This window comes from Loxodonta africana, chromosome 15 (assembly GCF_030014295.1).
Source record: "Loxodonta africana isolate mLoxAfr1 chromosome 15, mLoxAfr1.hap2, whole genome shotgun sequence".
In the NCBI taxonomy this organism is placed as follows: Eukaryota; Metazoa; Chordata; class Mammalia; order Proboscidea; family Elephantidae; genus Loxodonta; species Loxodonta africana.
The window spans coordinates 18,140,706-18,158,411 of NC_087356.1; the positions used below are offsets into that span (position 1 = coordinate 18,140,706).

The window sequence follows — 17,706 nt, forward strand, 5'->3', positions numbered from 1 at the left end:
CGTGGTTCACAGCCACCTATGTAAATGGCCATCTAATTTGAGACCTAATTCCATTACACAATGGTTGAATGATATAACTTGCTAATCACACCTGACTGAAAAGTGCCCTTGCTAACTTTAAATGCAATCATTCTAAAGTCCACCTAAAAATACATTATATCTTGAAAAAAAAAAAGTCATATAGAAATACTTTTGGTGGTCCTAGTCTTTATGCCGCGCCCTGGTGGTGCAGTGGTTGAGAGCTATGGTGAGCTATGGCTGTTAACCAAAAGGTAGGCCAGTTTGAATCCACCATCCGGTCCTTGGAAACCCTATGGGGCAGTTCTACTCTGTCCTATGGGGTTGTTATGAGTCAGAATCGACTCAAACAGGCAATGGTTTGGTTGGCTGGCAGTCTTTATGCAGAGTTTCTGGAAGGTACAAATGGTGAAGTGCTCAGCTACTAGCCAAAAGGTTGCTGGTTCAAACCCACCCAGAGGTTCCTCAGAAGACAGGTCTGGCAGTCTGCTTCCTAAAGGTCACAGTCTTGAAAACCCTATGGAGCAGTTCTACTCTGTGCACATGGGGTTGCTATGAGTCAGAACTGACTCGACAGCAACCAATAACAATCAACAGTCTTTACACAAAGCCTTCCCACAATGTGTCCACAGGCCAACAGCTCTGGTTCACAATTGGGTTATGGTTTTTAAGAGAACATCACTGTTATGGTTCCTTGTCCTCTAATGCCTTGGCACAAAATGAACCGCTCTCTCTCTCTCATAGCTGCAAGTCTCCTTCTGTTGCTTCCCAGCATTCCATAACTGTGTCACATCCCCTGAAGCTGTTCTTCAGTACATTTGCATAATGTCTGTTTTGCTCATTCTGCTGGCAGCAGGCCTACTTAGGTTGCTGTGAAATAAATCTGCTCAGGTATCTGCTTTTGTCTAATGCAGATACACATCCAGCCCAGGAAACATACCTGTAAAGATGATCTGGGCAAATTCTAAGATTTTGCTACTTGGTGATCCTGCCTTATCATGTGATTCTAGGCTGATGAAACTGCTCAAGAAGCCGGACATGACAGGTCTAATACTCATACCAAACAGAATGTACGTAGTTGTGACTGACTCTATGCCGTAAACTTGATTCCATAACAAAACCTGAGGAAGGCCTGTCATTGTTTGGACCAACATACTGACTTTTAACTTTAGGAGTTGCTTCTTGCTCAACCCCTGGGTCAACCGAGATATCAATAACTCATATGACATCAGCATTAACTACCTTAAAACAGGGGCATTAAGAGTATAAAAATTCCTTACATATTTCAAGCTCTGTGTTTATAGTAAACAATCTCCTGAGGGAATATATTTTTCTTCAAGAGTTCTATAAGAAGACATTGAAGAAGAAACCTCCTTATTTTCTAAATGATTATGATGAGCTATTTTTACTATGGGACAAAGACTCAAAGAAGGATTAGAATTAAATTCTAAGCTTTTCTAATCTGAATTCTGACTAGTGATTTTTTTAAACAACAGTAACAATTTTTATTTCTTTTTGCTTCTCATGATATGCTATACTTACAACGATGTCTGATTAATAAGATCTTGGGCGCCAATCAAAACCACAAACACACACACAAAACTTCAGTGAGTTTTCCTGGCTGGTGGGAATCAAAGTTACCAAACTTTGGCAAATGGTCCCTGAATCTCAATGTCCTTTCCCCACTCTTCCATATCCGACTGTGCTTACAGGTATCTAAAACTTCCTTGTCTTCCCCTACAATTTGTGAACCTCTGATAATTGTAGCAGTTGAACTTAGGTACCAATGATAAAGAACATTTTTTAAGTTTAAAATTGTCTTAAAATCATTCCAGAAAAATAACAAAACAAAGTACACTTACCTTACAATTTCTAAGCCTTTTAAGATGTTTCTTTTCTCACACCGCTATTTTTCTTATTAGTAGTTGTAGTCTTGGTTTTGGTTTCAGCTTTCGGCACAGCTGCCTTCTGAGAGCCTGCTTCTTCTTTAATGACCTCTGAAGACTTCCAAGGATGCAAGCAAGGACTCATTCCTCACAGTCCCTTCACCTCTAGCCACACCTACAGCAGGTGTGTAAATTATTTCTTCCTTTAGTTCCACCTCATTGGTGGCATTTCGGTCATGTTCCTCTAACCCATACGGGGACACAGAGAACACTGGCTTGTCACAGTCAGTCTTTACTGAATATCTACATGTACCCGATTTTTTAACTTACCAAATCCATCTAACTCCAACCCTTTTGAGGAAAAGGTAAGTCAGGCCTAAGATTTTTCAACAAGACATCAATTCTTCCTTATTAAGGGCAGGAAGAAGAAAAAAATCATTGGTGCTACTGCGTCATATAATCACATTTTAGGGCTGAAAAGAATCTTTAACCTGTTCCACTTGGTCAATTTTCTTTTCAATTGACTCATTTTTCTGGAAATGCCCTGATTTTGCCACCATGTTCGAGAGACAGTTTTACTGGATATCTAATTCTTGCAGGCAATTTTTTCCTTCAAGACTTTACATACGTCATCCCATTGCCTTCTTGCCTGCATGGTTTCTGCTGAGTAGTCCGAGCTTAATCTTACTGACTCTCCTTTGTGGATGACTTTACGTTTATCCATAGCCACTCTTAAAATTCTCTCTTTGGTTTTGGCAAGTTTGATTATGTCTTGGTGACTTTCTTTTGGGATCTCCCCTGTGTGGGGTTCGAAGAGCTTCTCAGATAAATTATCTTCCCATCTTTGACAGTATCAGGGAAGCCTTCTGCCAACAAATCTTCTCAACAATCCTCCCTGTATTTTCTGTCCCCCTCCCCCCCGATTCTGGTACTCCAATCACTTGTAGGTTATTCCATCTGACAGAGTTCCACATAATTCTCAGGGTTTCTTTATTTTTTAAAAATTCTTTTATTTGATTTTTCCTCAAATTGGCGTCAAGTACTTTACCTTCAGTCTCACTAATTCTGACTTCCATTTCCTCAATTCTGTTCCTATGACTATTAATTCTGAAATGTTAATCTTTCGGATTTCTGTTTGCTCTCTATGGATTCTTGCAGCCTGTTAAATTTGTCATCATACTCTTGTATATCCTTCTTAAGTCCCTCTGTTGCATTGTCCGCGTGTTCCTTGGCTTGGTCTGCGTTTTGTCTGATCTCCTTCCTGATCTCTTGAAGAGCTCTGTGTATTAATCTTTTGAATTCTACCTCCAGTAATTTCGAGACCCTATCTTCCTCTGGGAGGTTCATTGATTCTTTGTTTTGGTTGCTTGCTGAAGCCATAATGGTCTGCCTCTTTATGTGATTTGATATTGACTATTGTCTCTAAGCCATCGATAAGTTATTATATTTATTTATTTTGTTTGGTTACTTGTACCCTAGCTTCTTGTTTTGTTTTGCTATGCCCGAATATGCTGGTCTTGTGAGCTAGTTTGATTATCAGCATCTTTGAAGCTCTCATATCCTGTCAGCAGGTGGTTAGAGCTGTCACTAGATATGTGAGCCCAGGAGTCTGTTTACTTTTCTTGCTTGAATTCAGCTCAGGTGTCCACATTGTTGGTCACCAAATATATGGTGCAGGCTCTCACCTACAGTTCCAGATTGGCAAGGCTATGTAGGGGTGATTGGAGTAGGCACCGGTATCTGGCTGCAATAGTCGGTTATGTGCTGAGCAAGGTAGGGGGCTGACAGCTGCCCGTGAGTCCCTGGGTGGAAGGTGTGTCCCTGTTCTCTGGAGTGCATAGGTGGGTGGGTTTTGCAGCCAAACTTTGGGCATCCAATGCTGTTGGCTGTAAGGACTGGGAGGCACTGCTTATTTTTGGACTCCTGTCAAGGGTGGCTAGGTGGACTGGGTGGAGCTGCCAGTCCTCAGGCCCCTGATGTGGGTAGGTGAGGGCCCTGCTTAATAGGCAGGGTGGTGTCAAATGTCATGAATCTGCCACTCCCCCTTAGCTGCTGCAGTTGAAAATCGGCTTTAGATATATACCCTGTTGTACTGTGCTAATGAGGGCCTTTGCTGTTGAAATGGGCCCACACAGGCCTAGGCAGGGGTGAAAGGCATTCAAAGACCTCTTATGCTTGTGCCTAGACAAAGGGCTGTGCCTGCTCTGAGTTCCTGGCTTAGGTGAGCTGGCAGATCATCTTTTCCTGTTTGTCAATTTGTTCCCTCTCCAAAGCTGGGAGAATGGTTCAGGGCGTAAGACGGGTCCCACTTTTGGCCCATGTGGCATGCCAATCGCTGAAGCTGGACTGGGGCCGGAGCAGAACAGGGGAGGTAGCAGGCAAATGGGAGAGAGGGACTTTCTCAGAGGGTGGAAGGGTTTTTTTAAAATCTTGTGTGGTAGGTTAGACACTTCCACTTAACTTTCGCAGATTCAGCGCTACTTTCCGCTGGTTCCGCAGGCTTGCGCAGCCTCACCGATGCTGCTTCTCCCAGTGTGGAAAATGCATCCCAAGCGCTACTGCTTGCCTCAGCCTGTACCCACTGGGCGATCCAGCCTGCAGGGTGCCAGCCAGTTCAGGCCTGGCAAATCCTCGCTACTTCTGAACTGTCTCACCCTCTCACTGCCACTCAGTCCGACTCCTCAACTTCATCTTTGATGTTCAGGGCTCCTGGATTGTCATATACAATTGACTCGTTTTTTTGGGTCTTTGTCATAAGAGGGACCACAGGAAACATCTGACTGCTCCGCCATCTTGGCCTGCCTCTTCAACTGCCTCATTTTTGTAGATGAGAAAAATGTTTACCCGGAGAGGGTAAGTGATTTGCTGAAGGGCAGAGGGCTAAGAAGGAGCTAGCTAACAGACCTTTTGTCTCCCATGTTAGAGTTCATTTCATTATGGTAGTTTTGGAGGTGGTTATCACAAGCACTGAAGAACAGTCAGCCAATAAGTAACTTATACCTCGTATTACATGATATGGCCAAGCGTTCATCTTTAGCTCTGTTCCTTCCTGTACATGATTATTATTTTATACCATAGAGAGAAACCTGAAAATGAGACAAAAGTCTGATGATAGGCATACCATGGAGATTTGTTTCTTTTTGGACACCAGATGGAGCATGCCTCTCTGAACTGACTGTTCACGCTCCCGCTTTGTGAGCTCTGCTCTCCTGGAAGTCTCCTTCAACAAACAAAGGAAATCTAGACCTTAAAAGTGTTGCCATAGATGACCTACAGAATGGGAAAAAATATTCACAAATCATATACCTGATAAGGGACTTATACCTACAATATATAAAGAACTCTCACAACTCAAAAGTAAAAAGATAAATAACCCAATTAAAAATGGGTAAAAGATCTGAACAGACATTTCTCGAAAGAGATATACAAATGGACAATAACACATGAAACGACGCTTAACATCAGTAGCCACTGCCAGAGCCAGTTGCCATCAAGACGACTGCAGGTCACTGTGACCCCACGTGTGTCAGAGTTGAGCTGTGCTCCATAGGGTTTTCCATGACTGATTTTTTGGAAGCTGATCACCAGGACCTTCTTCCAAGGTACCTCTAGGTGGTCTTGAACCCCAATCCTAACTCATACCAACCCCAAAGAACAGAGCAGAACTGCCCCCATAGGGTTTCCTAGACTGTAATCTTTACAGAAGCAGATCACCAGGTCTTTTCTCCCAAGGATCTGCTGGTGGGTTCAAACTACCAATCTTTCAGTTAGCAGCTGAATGCTTAACCATTGTGCCATCCCTTGTTAGCCATTAGGGAAATGCAAATCAACACTACAGTGAGATACCACTTCACATTCACTGGGATGGCTATAATCAAAAAGTCAGATAACAAGTGTTGACAACGGTGTGGAGAAATTGGAACCCTCATATACTGCTGGTGGGAAAGGAAAACAGTGCAGCTGCTTTGGAAAAGTCTGGCAGTTCCTCAAAACATTAAACAGTTACCATGTTGTTGTTGTTGGGTGCTTTCAAGTCAATTTTGGCTCAGCAACACCATGTGACAGAGTAGAACTGGCCCACAGGGTTCTCATTGTGGGAGCAGATAATGAACCATTCCACTCCTAGGTGTATACCCAAGAGAAATAAAAACATATGTCTATACAAAAACTTGTACACAAGTGTTCATAGCAGCATTATTCAAAATAGCCCAAAGGTGGACACAATCCAAATATCCATCAACTGATGAATGGATACACAAAATGTGGTGTATCCATTCAACAGATTATTATTTGGCAGTAAAAAGAAATGAAGTACTGACAGGCGCTACAACATGGATGAACCCTGAAAACCTGTGAAGTGAAAGAAGCCAATCACAAAGTACCACTGTCTTTCACCCTTCCATATTCATAAACTCGTTGCCTTCAAGTGCGTTACAGAGTAGAACTTTTCCATCGGGTTTTCTGTGATGTAACCTTTAGGGAAGCAGATTGCCAGGCCTTTCTTCCATGGCACCGCTATGTTCAAACTGCTAACCTCTAGGTTAGTAGTTGAGTGCACTGTTTGTGCCACCCAAGGACCTTTTCTAGATTACTATGTCCCACTGAATGCTTACTAATGATTTCTTCTAATGACAGCAGTTGTGGGCTTCCCCTGCAATTTAAATGTTTGAGTAGTTTTTAAACTGAGAGCTGTGGTCTCCCTACTTCTAATTTTGTGCACCTAGAGTCAACAATGGTTCACTTACTAACTCAACAAATATTACTGAGCATTCACTACAATGCCAGAAGCTATGGGAATATTCAAACTAATACAAAAGGTATGATCCTCTACACCATCACATACTTACTGTTTGATTATGAACAAAGGTATAAATCAATCACCCCAACTCAAATCAGTATAGGACAGGTGCCATATTAATGGGAAAGACCGTAAGGACTGTGAGACTTTTAAAAGTGTTACCACTTAGGTGGAAGAGGATCCAAGGAAAGCTTCACTAAAAGGGGGAGGGGTGGGGAGGGAATTCGAGTTAGGCATTGGAAGGCAGACTAGATTTTGCAAAGTGGAGAAAAGGCATTTCAGGTGGAAAAAACAACACAAGTCAAGATAAAAAAGGGAGGAGAAACACCACTGTGTGCTCAGGAAAGCAGAGGTCTGTATACGCCCTAGAGTGAATGGTTTGGGTAGGAGAACAACGTCAACAGTTAAGTTTGTGGAAATAAAGGACCATGTCTTTTTAAGCTCAGTGACTATCACTGAACACTAAATAAATATTTATTAACTGAATGAGATACATCTGGAATGATAAAGAAGCACCTTTTAATACAGTGGAGTCTTAGGAATCAGGGGGAGTCCCTGGGTGGTACAAACGGTTAACGCAACCAGGGAACAACTCAAAGGTTGGGGGTTTCAGCCCACCCAGGGGCGCATCAAAAGAAAGCCCTGGTGATCTACTTCCAGAAAAGAAAGCCACTGAAAACCCTGTGAAGCAGAGTCCTACTCTGGCACACAGAGGGCTGCCACGAGTCGGAATCCACGCGGTGGCGACCGGTGATGGTGGTGGAGAGTCCTGGCAGAGACACTGCACTTCACTCTGGAGTTAATCAGAAGCCTTTCAGCAAGGTTTCAGAAGGGAGAAGAAAGTCAGCACGCACTGAGTATCTACCACGTATCTGGTGCTAGAACTCTGCACACGTTAAACTCAAGAGATCTTCACAACGGTCCTATGACGGATGAGGAAATTAGGATAAATAACTTGTTCCAGGTCATTCAGACACTTAAAGACAAACTTCAGATCTGAATTCAAGTCTGTCCTACTCCAAAGCATATGCTCTTTCCAACATACTACACTGCAAAAAAAGAAGAAGAAGAAAATAAATAAATAAACAGTAAAACCAGGGCTGGAAGTCTGGCAAACATGTCTAGAACAAAAACATTGTATTATGGTGGTATATCTGGGGCAGTCTGACCTAAAATATAGGCTAGCCAGCACACGTAAAATTCACTTTGGGAATTCTTGGTAAGTCATCTCAGGACAGATTAAACTGATACATGAGAGGTCAAGCTGAAGATGGAGAGGGAAAGGCGTGCCATATGCACTGAGACAAAATGAATAATGCAACCAGAGACTGATACATGCAGTCTGGCCCCTCTTTCCAGTTACTGATTATCCTCACGTCTGGAAATTTTTTACTGTTTACTGTCCAGCACTTAACTGTTTACACCACTCAGGGACTCCTGTTAAAGGAATAAGAAATCATGTATAAAGCTGGAGGCTGCTCATTAAACTACTAAAACTAGCCTGGCCAAAGTTAATCACAAGGAATCCGTTTGATGTTGGATATGGTGCTCGTATCTTAGGTATTGAGAATTCGGACAAATTTAAGCACGAGTTGACCTATGGACGGTAAGGGTTGGGGTGGTGTGGAGTGGCACAAAATTAATCACTCACTGATTATGATTTTAAATATCTGTACAACAAAATATAAAATCTCCCTTAAAAAAAAGCATGGTTTAGTTCAGTGTAAACAAAAGATATGACAATTATTGATTCCTCTTTATCATCTTGACAATAATAATCATGAATGTTACTCTCTGAACAATGGAAGACTACCAGTGCCAGAAAAACATTCCCTTAAATCATGTTAATTTGCAAAATCCCAGACTGTTACATAACCCTTCTGCTGATATCTGTTAAGCAACAACAACGAAGTATTAAATTCCAAAAGCCACACTGATTCGAAAACTTTTCAAAGCAGCACAATTCTGCATGAAATTTGTTGGAAGACTATGTTTTAGTAACATCCTGCCATGTTTACTACAGAATGTTAGAAGGTGAGTCAGGTTTTTAACATTTACGAATACAGCTTGAACTGGTAGTAGATGTGTTCTGAAACTTTTATTTGTTGTGTTAAAAGTATACTCATTTAATGCTGTTTTAACTGTTTTTCCCCAAACATGCGACAACGGCATGTTTGTCAACCATAGTTCTTCTTCTTGCTGTCAAAGGATTACTGTATCCTAAACTGAAACTAATCTGGAAAATCTAGGTTGTTGCCTCAGTTAACATTTGAAAGTCAGAATTTAGCTTCTCTCTAACTACATTTATTACGTCTGCTACAGCTCTTAACTAAGAGGTTGGCAGTTCGAATCCGCCAGGTGCTCCTTGGAAACTCTAGGGGGCAGTTCTACTCTGTCCTATAGGGTCGCTATGAGTCGGAATCAACTCGACAGCAGTGGAGTGGGTGGGTGCCCACTAGACAGTAATAGATCCTTTTTGCAAACTGGTTCTCCATCTTACATACTTTTTTCCAATCAATCACTTCAGATAAAAACAGACTCCCCAAATTGATGTAATTTACGATCTAGATTCCAGACTCTAGAGACCTGAAGATAAGGACCTCTATCTGTTAAAACCAGTTTCATTTTAAGTAATTTCAGCTCAGACCATGACGTGGTAGATGATTCAACCAGTTTTCCTCACACTCAAAACCGAGAACATATTTGTATCAAAGCTAAGATGCAAAGATGAGTGTGTGTGTGTGTATTGCTGTAAAGCCCAGAAAAATTATCAGCCTTACTCTGAAATTTCTAAAATTCAAGACAGTTGTATAAACATTATGGAGCGCCCACAATGGGTCAGGTCCTGCGCTAGGAGTTACAAATTGAAAGATTAATGAGAAACATTCCTGTTATAAAAGAGCTAATAAAATTAAGAAAAACACTCTCCTAAATTTTTTCTTGAAATTTCCTATTTTAAATCGTATCATAATAAGTCTTACGAAGTTATACATGCTACATTTATATGCTTTTAAACTAAGATTTGCCAATGTTTTAAAAAGCAATATATACATTTTCTAAGTCCCTGGGTGGCACAGGCAGTTGACGCTTGACTACTAACCTAAAGGTTGGCAGCAAAAACCCACCCAGCAGCACTGGAGAAGACCTGGTAATAGCTTCCATGAAGATTACAGCTAAGAAACTAGATGGTGCCTGGCTACCACCAACGACTGCCCTGACAGGGAACACAAAAGACAGTCCCCAGCAGAGCAGGAGAAAAATGTAGAACAGAAGTCAAATTCAAGTAAAAAGACCAGACTTAATGATCTGACACAGTCTGAAGAAACCCTGGAACTATGGCTCCCAGAAACTCTGCTAACCCCGAACTAAAACCATTCATTCATGAAGCCCACTTTTCAGACAAAGATTAGATAGGCCAATAAAACAAGAATTAATACATGTGAGGAACAGGCTTCTTAGTTCAATCAAATATGAGACCAAATAGGCAGCTCCTGTCCAAAAGCAGGACGAGAAGGCAGGAAGGGACAGGAATTGGACGAATGCATAGAGAACCAGGGGTAGAAAGGGGAAGTGTCCTGTCACATTGTGGGGACTGTAACCAATGTCACAAAACAATATGTGTATAAACTTTTTAATGAGAAGAAAAAAAGATTACAGCCAAGAAAGCCCTATGGAGCAATTCTACTCTAACACGTGGGGTCACCTTGAGTCGGAACTGACTTGATGGCAATGGATTCTGGTATACATTTTAACTGCTGCCAAAATTTCTTTCTCTCCTCACCTTCCCCTCCCCACTGAATAAAATTCTTCTAGTCTTCCAGGACCTCATAATTTCTTAAAATTCTACATTTCTAACCAGAGTTACAGACTGAGCTGGACTAATGTGACATCTGGAGTAAGTCTTTTTAAAACAACTCTTATTTTTCTTCTATTGTTACCTTCATTGTGTCTGGATAGCTCAAATAGTTAAGCTCTCGGCTACTAGCCAAAAGGCTGGCAGTTCAAACCCACCCAGAGGTGCCTTGGAAGACAGGCCTGGCCATCTGCTTCCGAACGGTCAGAGCCTTGAAAACCCTATGGAGCAGTTCTACTCTGCACACATGGGGTTGCCATGAGTCGGAACTGACTTGATGGCATCCAACAAGCTGTTATCTTTAACGATTTACCCTAATTATGCCTCGTCTTCACTGCAGTTCTAGAGTATATGATATATAAACCAAAAAAAAAAAAAAAAAACCAAACCCAGTGCCGTTGAGTCAATTCTGACTCACAGCAACCCTATAGGACAGAGTAGAACTGCCCCACAGAGTTTCCAAGGAGCACCTGGCAGATTCGAACTGCCGACCCTCTGGTTAGCAGCTGTAGCACTTAACCACTATGCCACCAGGGTTTCCATATGATACTTGGAAACTCTATGGGGCAGTTCTACTCTGTGCTATAGGGTCGCTATGAGTTGGAATCTACTCAATGGCAGTGGAGTGGATATAGCATTTTAAATTTCTACACAACTTTGAATTTCATATACCTTACGATTCTTGGCAAGGATTCTCTATTAAAATTTTCACATATTAACACTTGTCAACTCACAGCAATCCTATAGGACACGGTAGGACTGCCCCATAGGGTTTCCACGGAGCAACTGGTGGATTCAAACTGCTGACCTTTTGGTCAGCAAATGCTTAAACCACCATGCCACCAGGGCTCCTTACATAAGTTAATGTGATTGTTTTTCATAACAGAAATATAAACAAGATTCTAGTTAACATATTGCTCTTCCTCTCTCAAGGCCTTGACACAAATATAAAATTACTGGTATTTGGGTCTATTAAACTTTTTTCTTTCTTACCTTCGAGCATTTGTTCTACCACCATCACTGTGTTTACTAAGCCAAGGATCTACAACGTCAAAGGGCAAAGCTTCCTATTCATTCTAGCTAAATCAGTTAGGTTATTCACACATTAAATGAACAGTTGCCAAAAGCCCTTTTTTATGGAATCAATAAAAAGCAATCTTATAATAAACATTTTGTTTTGAAAAAAAAAAAAAAAACCCAAGGTTCTCAAATTCACTGTATTACTTTGTGACTCCTCCTTCACTTGCCTCCAACATTGTGTAGGTGGAAGAAACAAACCAAGACATACAGAACAAAACGTGAAGTCAAGGGAAATTTTAGACAGCAATAAATTGTGAAAATCACTTAAACTTACTGTCAGAACAATCTTTTGTAGAAAAACACAAATGGAGGCATTTTTATATATCCCTGGCAATCAATTAAAAAATATTAGGCTCAGAATACTATAAATTCAGAGATGTTATTTGTTTAAACTTATTTGGACTGTTTTTCAAATAATAAGTCAATAAACTGAATTAGAACCATATTTGAATAGGCTTTGCCAGGTTTTCTTAATATCTTTTTTAAAAGACTTAAATTGTTAATGACATCAAATATATTGATGCACCTTTTACTATCAGATGTGATATGAAAGTTTTCTTCATTAACTATTCTGCTTATAAATTTTCCAAGAGAACTCATTTCAAGTCTGCAGAGCAGTGAATTACTTAATATGGCCTTTCTAGCCATAGTCTTTGTTACTCTCACCAAATGACTGGATGGGACCTTGCAAATGAGGTGCTTGTGGCCCACTAAGGTGATTAGATAGCTTACCGTTAATGTAAATAAGGTACGTGGCACTCTTGTGGGGGCCGAGCCATGCAAATAAAGTATGTGGAACCTTAACAAGGGGATTGGTCAGTGTTGCCATCCTGCTAGGCTTACAATTAGCCATCCCAGAAGCAGGAAGAGAGGATCTCACCACAGCCAACCAAGAAAAGCAGGAGTGGAGTGCATTCTTTGGATCCAGGATTCCTGTGCTGAGAAGCTCCTGGAACCAGGAGACTGAGATAGTTGTAACACTGAAGACAGTGAGAAATGGTGGCAGAGAAACAGGGGAAGCAGAGGCAGAAGACTGACAGGAGACAGTACGGTGGGCTTCTCAGCCCATGGAGCAAGAAAGCTGAGTGCCTTCAGGCCGAGGCTTACTGGTAGAGCGGGGTGCCTCTGGGTACTCAGCAGCTAAGCTAAAAGAGCTTTGTAACACTTGCAGGGCAGAGGCCAGAGAGAGACCTGCCTGAGGGCATGGCTGAGAAGAGGCTGCCTGATTGAAGAACTGGATCCTGAGCATTCCTGAACCCGAACTGTAACCTGTTACTTCCCTAATAAACCACATAACTATGAGTATGGTCTGTGAGTTGTGTGTGGCCACTGTACGGACTCATTAAACCCAGCAGACAAGTAGAGGGCGCTGTAAGAGGGACGGCTGGTGACAGAACTGGTAAAAAGGTTAGAGACAGGACGTATGACTGACCTCCACATCAAAGGAATAAGCCTCGAGCTGTTAATCTTGATTCTCCTTTCCCCTTGTGAAGTTATCGAGGTCAAACGCCCCCGCCATGCCATCCTTACAAGTTGCGCTGTATTTTATAAAAGCCTATTTTAAATGAGCTATCCTTTACTTGTAAAATCCTTAAAGACATTGTCATGGTCTGAACTGTGTCTGTCAACTCGGCTAGGTCACGATTCCCAGTATTGAATGACTAGCTACCATTCTGTCATCTGATGTGATTTCCCTATGTGTTGTAAATCCTATCACTATGATGTAACGAGATGGATTAGCGGCAGCTATACTGACGAGATCTACAAGATTAGATTGTGTCTTAAACCAATTTCTTTTGAGATATAAAAAATAGAAGTGAGCAGAAAGACATGGGAAACCTCATACCACCAAGAATGAAAAGCAGGAGCATGTGTCCTTTGGACCCGGGGTCCCTGTGCTGAGAAGCTCCTAGATCAAGGGAAGATTGGTAAGAAGGACCTTCCTCCAGAGCTGACAGTGAAAGCCTTCCCCTGGAGCTGACCCCTGAATTTGGACTTGTAGCCTATTAGACTGTGAGAAAATAATTTTAAAGCTATCCACTTGTGGCACTTCTGTTACAGCAGCACTAGATAAGTAAGACAGCCATATATAAAAACAAACAATATATACTGCCAATTCTAGATGATGTAGGATACACAGTCCTCAATTACTGGTATTGCTAATCCACATAGAGTAACAGGAATTTCTTTAATTAATGTTATTAGATTAAACTAGCATCTTTTACAGGCAATCTATGTACTATTAAGTTTTCATGCAAATCACTAATTACCTTCAAGAGACACAATTTTAATATAATGGAATATTTGCTAGAAATGACTCTTAACTCTATTACTTACACTATGAAGAATTATTATGGTGGCTGAAATGTAAAGCTCCTCATGAGATGTGTGTCAACTCAGCACTAACACTTTTAATTTTTAAGCTTTAAACCATGTGTATTTTAGATCCACCATAATTTAAATTCTTTCCAAACTTATAGTGACGTGGCTGTTTCTCTATCATATATACTACACATTTTTGACAAAAATGTAGTACGTACTCAGTAAACAGTAACTGTTGTTAATACTAACATTATTCACCTGTAAGAAATTCTGATAATCCTTCAAGGCCTATTTGAAATGCCTTTTCCAGTTGGGAAGTCTTTCCTTACCAACTGGGTGTAATCTTTTTTGAACTCCCATCATTTTTATGTAATTCTTTTATAGACCTTATATCTAGTTTTGTTTCACAGTTATATATAACCTTGTGCTACCTCCTACTACGCTGAAAACTCTTCCAAGGGTGAAACTGTCTTGCTCATTTTGCAGCACCTAGTACTCAAAGTATAAAGAAAAAGAGGATGTTAAATAAATTTTTAATTTTGTAGATAAAGCATTAACAAATACTTCTACGGTGTCAAGAAATTTAGAAGGAAAAAAAGCAAAATTTCTCAAAGGCTATAGAAGGTTAAAGCCTTCTGGTGATGGATATACTCATTTATACACACATTAACATAAGAAATAGGAGGAGCTATCTACATGACCGTATTAGAGGATGAAACGTAAGTATCATTTTCTATTTCATTTCATATTTTTGGTATCAAAAAGGAAGAGTAACCATACAATACATATCTTATTTACCTTTTCAGTAAGAACTCAGTTTTCATTTTCAGACTAAAATCAGTCAAAGAAATCAACATGTAAAGCCCCTGTTATAACCTTCAACATCCCCTACTCCTACTCCATCTCTCCCCAAGGCCCTGAATCTCTCGGAGAGGTCTTTTTAAGTTTCTTGGTCTAAAGGTCAATTTACTTAAGGCACTAAAGCAAAGTGTTCACCTAGAAAAACATGTTAATATAGCTTTGAAAACACTGTCCTACATCACAAGAACTAGCTATTAACAAATATCATTTATTGCAGCTGATGGAAAAATTAAAAGTACAGTGTTTGCTAAAGCAGCACCAAATTTTTAATTCTAAAACATCTTCAAAGTTCTTCAGAGGTGAAAAGTCCTAGCAATTCCCATTTATATACTGCTTTAAAATGGTAATTTGGAAGTGAATGTGTACAAACCCAAACTGGTATTAAATATAATACTAAATCAGAAAATAACTGGCTTTTCCCAGTTGAGTGCTAACCCTTAAAATGGTAAAGGTAGTACTAAGTGTCGAGGGCATCTATTTTCTGTTGCCTAGCAAACATCTACCCTTCCTCTGGTATAATGATATCCTCATTTCCTTTTTGGAGAAAACCAGTTCACATGTATTCGATGGAACTGATTAAATTCTCAAACTTGATACCTGGGCATCTGGTTCAGCTCCAGACAATCAGAGATTCACATTCCCCTGGCCACCATGGTAGTGGCATATGACCCAGTCAGACCAATGAGATGTGTGAGGCTTTCGCTGGGGCTTCTAGGAAAGAGACTGTCACTCTTCGCAGACGAACATGCCCCTATGAGGGTTGACATAGGAGGGGCTGAAGCTATCTTTTGCTCATGCAGTCCTCGCGGATAAAGCCAATGCGGAAGAAACATGCTAAGAAACACACTGAAAGTGAGTCCTGATGACAGTATTTTGAGCCTGGGGTTGACCCCATTCTTGAAGTCACACCAACCTTGGACCAGTTACACAAACCAATAAGTTTCCCTTTTTTGCTTAAGCCAGTTTGAGTTGAGTTTTCTGTCCCAATAGAAAGAGCCTTAACTGATAGACCAACTATTTTAAGTGTTTGTTTCCCTAAGAATAAATCCATTAGGTCACTGAATTCAGTCCCCAAAAATATGATAAAAACAGACTTTCCTCCTCATAGACGATTCTAGTTTTTCAAAGTTTACCCACCTCTCTAGTTTCCCCTTCCCCCAAGTTCAAAGGCTACATGACTTTATATGGTCTGACTTTATATTGTCTTAATACACAGGAAAATTTTGCCACAAAGGAATAAAACACCCACAATGGAAAAAAAGAAAGTAACAACAAGCAACTGGGGCGGGGGGGGGGGAAGGGGGTGTGGGAGGGTGGGGTGGTAAATCACTTAGAGAAGCTTTAAACAGTAACCAGATGTCCTTTTTTACTAGAAGCCTAAATGAGTATCAGAGACTAAAGCTTATGAAATTAAGCAGATTCAGCTACATACAGAATCTAATACAAAGACATCAAAAGATTAAAATCAAAGTTCCTATTCAAAAAGCAGATGATAAAATTAAAATTCACAGGAAAACTCCTTGGAAGCTGAAATATCTTGGACATTTAACAACAGACACATCACTACATAATTTCAAAAGAGGCAATGATTAATCATATTCATAAAATTACTGATTTTATTATGTGCATATGGCATGTTATTGAGCCATTCTGAGAATGTGTAGCAAAAGAAGATTTAACAGAGTAAGTAAATCACAACAACTAAAGTCACTGTGAGAGTAATAAAATTAGTACTTCTACTTTCCAGGGATTCTGGTGACTTAACTGCTAAAAGGAGGGGACAAAAAAACAATGTACATTAAACAAAATAAGATTAAGATGTAATCCTTGCGTTTCTCAGATCATACTGAAATGAGCTTCACCTGCATATTTTAGATCTGTACTGAATCCACAACACAGGAATATTTTAAGCACCAAGTGTGAGTACTGGAATCAAGTACAATACTCTTATAATCACACTGAGACCATTTATACACAGTCTGTATACAAGAGGTTGAGACTATTTTTACTTGAGATGAAATAAAAACACAATGGTTAAGGGAGTTCTGCAGTCAGACTAAAAAAAAAAAAAAAGACTAGGCATATATAATAGCTGGACCAACCTCATTGAGGTCCAGTTTCTTCACCTGCAAACCTAATAATAAACTTAATAAACCTAGTAATTCATATACATGCAGTGTTTATCATAAGTGCCAGGCATTTTCCAAAGAGCTTTACCCATTAATTCTTTAAGTTCTAATAGCATCCTTAGGAGATACGTAACATGATGTCTGTTTTACAGATGAGGAAACTCGGGCCCAGATCAGTTTGGTAACTTGTTTGGGGTCACACAGCTAATAAGCGGTAAAATGGCATCTGGGATTGGAACCTAGCAGTCTTACTTAAGAATCTGTATGTGTAACCATTCACTCTATTACCTCTCAATAACGTATCACCTACCTGATACAGCTGTTGATGAGAATTAAACAAAGCGTCTAGAAAGTAATAATCACCAATAAAGGTTTATTTATTTATTTTAATTATTAGATTTCTTTTCCCAGTCAATTTCCATTTACAGTTATAAAGACACTGATCAGGTTAAAAAAAACAATAACCAGTTGCAGAGCTAGAACTCAGGTTTCTTATCTCTCAATCTAGTATTTACTCTCCTTCTTTATGTGCCCTTCCAAAAGACACAACATTTTGAAATTCACTAATCTGCGATTTTTGTCACAGAACATTTAGGACTTTAAATAAAAGGATTTTCTCCAGCTGTTTTAGGGAAGGCAAAAGACAGGAGGGGCAATTTACTTGCCCAAGTGGGTCTCAGTTCCATTTTCATTTACTAAAAATCTTTTCTCGACACTATTGTCTCTTGGGATTGCATTCTTTGCTGAAATCTTCCCTCT

The 17,706-nt window shown here is 40.2% G+C and overlaps 1 protein-coding gene across 2 annotated transcripts in view; it reads right to left on the reverse strand.

Annotated features, from left to right (window-relative positions):
• The window catches only part of PELI1 (pellino E3 ubiquitin protein ligase 1), a 55,697-nt gene that overhangs the window by 25,506 nt on the left and 12,485 nt on the right, over positions 1–17,706 (reverse strand). The window contains exon 2 of one of the 2 annotated variants that reach the window (XM_023552692.2): positions 5,026–5,174. The exons of the other annotated variant lie outside the window; for it this stretch is intronic. The gene's annotated coding sequence lies outside the window, so the exon portion shown is untranslated. The remainder of the gene's footprint in view (positions 1–5,025; positions 5,175–17,706) is intronic. 2 annotated transcript variants of the gene reach the window in all.